This window comes from Rhagoletis zephyria, unplaced genomic scaffold, assembly GCF_001687245.7.
Source record: "Rhagoletis zephyria isolate East Lansing unplaced genomic scaffold, Rhagoletis_zephyria_1.1 Rzeph_scaffold_00005, whole genome shotgun sequence".
NCBI classification, from domain to species: Eukaryota; Metazoa; Arthropoda; class Insecta; order Diptera; family Tephritidae; genus Rhagoletis; species Rhagoletis zephyria.
Window position 1 is genome coordinate 465,918 of NW_016157089.1, and position 3,151 is coordinate 469,068.

Genomic DNA, 3,151 nt, shown 5'->3' on the forward strand with positions numbered 1-3,151 from the left:
AAACCCTTCAACTAAATTAACGATTTGTTACAACCTAGATGAATATTAGAAGCTTTAATATATTTAGTTATAATTACCAACCCATGGTAATAGTTCCCAATCCTTGGTAACAGTTCCCAAATATTGTCGAAATTCGGGAACTAAATAACTTTTGTTGTCGAAACTAATCGTTTTTCTCAGTGTATGTTACTTGCTGTCTCCACAGGCAAAAGTTTTTATCTTGATAATGTTATCAGGCAAAATTTTGCCCATGGAGACCGCATATTGCTCTTGGCAAGCAATAATTATCAGAGCTTTTATCTTGATAAATATTGCCAGCAATTTGGTACTTTGACAGCTACATTTTCATTTGCGCGATAGCTTCGTGGAGACAACATTATCGATATTTCAATATAAAAGCAAAAATTGAACTGTTTTCTATTAAAATATGTGTTAGTATTTGCTTTGAAATAGCATACTTCTTAAACTTTTTAATTTATGAAATCCGGCAAAAATTGCCATCTTATAAATGCTTTTATCAAGATAAAAAATGCCCACGCACAAATATTGCCGCTGATAAAAATTTTATCAGGCAATAAAAATGACAGTTGGTAGGCAAAAACTTTTGCCTGTGGAGACGGGTCGTTAGTATTTGGCCTAGCTTTTCCTCCGATATGGGGCGTGCGCCTTGATTTTATCACACAAAGGGTAAGGACAGTTTTACGCCGACTCCGAACGGCAATTGTATTTTTATAAGAAGCTGTTTTCATGACAGAATACACTCGGAGGTTTACCAACAGAGGGGCAGCCTCTCCACCTCTCGCGGATTCAGTTACGGTTGCCAGACGTACTGATTTTATCAGTACAGTACTGATTTTTCAACTCTTGTACTGATTTTATTCATTTCTTCAATCCGTACGCTAATGTCCTGATTTTTCAAAATTTGTACTGATTTGTACTGAATTTTCTATTAAAAAAAAAAAAATACTTTAGTATTTTCTTGAGGTTTTTACATAACGTTGGAACTTCCTTAAACTGTACTGTAAAAAATAATTTAATTATAGTTGACATGTTTTAGATAATGTTTCATATGCCCAAGAAATTAATACAACAAAAAGATCAATCGTTTCATGGGCATATCGCCGGGTCCTTACGTACCAGTTGCGATAATATGATGGAGCTTAAATATTTAAAAAGAAGGCTTAAATTTTTTCGAGTGTTTTTAACTATCTCGAAAATAACTTTCAGTTTAATAACAATAAATTTCAATATTCGAATGGCTTTTGCCTATAACTTACAACTCTTTTTTCTCAATTTACTGACTCTGTAAAAGAGTTTTGCATACAAGACATAGAGTTAGATACTCGTTTTAGCGAATTCTTAGTCTTTCACAGTTTTGCGTAGTTGAAAAATAATTTAAGCCATGAGGAAATATAGATGAACTCCTTAAAAAGTGGTACTTTTTCACAGTGTGAGAGGATTTTAAGATTAAAGTTTGTTTCCTGGCGCAAAGAGAGAAACCGGCTTCTAATTAAAATTTTTGAAAGTGAACTTCAAAGTAAAAGTAATTTTAAAATGAAACGTATAGAATTCTTTGACTATTTAAACACTGAAAATGGGAATGATCTCATTATTGCTCATGATGCAATAATACAAGGTGTTAGGGGCTGGCAGCTTCTCGCTCTAATTCCGTCATATTGACTGCCTTGGTTGAAACAGTATTACTTCTTTAACAATTCTTGTGTAATGTTTTTTATCTTTTTTCAGTATACACATTTTCTTTTCTTAAAATGGTATTTTATCTTATTCTATTTCATTTCATTACGAATATACTATAAAAAAGCAAATTTTGTTTAGAAGAAAATAAGAAATTTGATTTTCTTCCCCCAATTGGCATTCATTTCTTCCCGTTTTTCTTCTTATTCTACTGAGCAAGGCAGTATCAAACGGAGCTGTCACAACTGATACCACCTTGTATTATTGCATCATGATTATTGCTATTCCAAAAGTCACAAATATAAAATAATTTATTGGCTCCTGTGTATAATGATGTGTACACTCATGCAGGGCCGGATCGTGAACCCGATTTTGGGGAGGGGGAAATGAGAATAAAAAATTTTGAATGCCCAAATATGATAGACATTTTATTTGGTTTTATTATATATTGTTTATAAATGAATTATATTTTTATTAATCATATGTTTTCAGTCATATGTTTTTGAGAAAAATATACCGTAGTAATTTTAAAATATAAAAATTACATTTCTCGACTGAAAAATAAGATATTCGAGCTAACTCGCCGGCACACAGTGTGCTTTTTTAACACTTCATGCGAATTAATCGTAGTGCTTTCGACAGAAGCAATATTTTGATACGGAACAAAATGGCCTTGAAAGCTAATATAATTGCCTTTTAAGAAAAAATATTGCCATTGAGTCTCAATCACTCCTTGACTTTAAAAAAATTGATCAAAAATATTGTTCTTCGAAAAAAACACATGGAAAATCCAACGGATATTAAAAAAATCATTTTTTGTACTTTTTATTATACTAATATTATAGATTTTGAGACGAGAAACATGTTTCCACTGTTTAAAAAACGAAAAAAAAATGTCAACCCCTCAATTTAAAAAATGCATTATATATTGCATTTTTTATGCTTTGCATGCAGCTGTGCATCCTTCACACAATTTTATATCCCTCGAACAACAAGTCAGTTTATTCAAGACCTTAAATTTAAGCCAAGGTAGAAGTTTGAGAGCTAAATTGTTACGATTCTAAAATTTCATTCGACATTTAACGCATTTTTTTTTTTAATTTCGGAGTAAAAACACAGCAGTTTCAAATTAAAGGTCTGAAAATGCACTTCATAAAAAAATTCAATATGTAATGCATTTTTCAAATTGAGAGGTTGACATTTTTTTCGAATTTTGAACAGTGAAATCATGTTTCTCGTCTCAAAATCTATAATACTAGTATAATAAAAAATATATAAATTTTTTGTTTTGGAATAAATCCCGTGGATTTTGCATGTTTTTTTCGAAGAAAACTACTTTTGACCAATTTTTTTAAGGTCAATGCGTAATTGTGGCTCAATGGCAATATTTTTTCGAGAAAGGGATTTACTTTATCTTTCAAGACCATGTTGTTTCGTATCAAAATGCTGCTTCTTC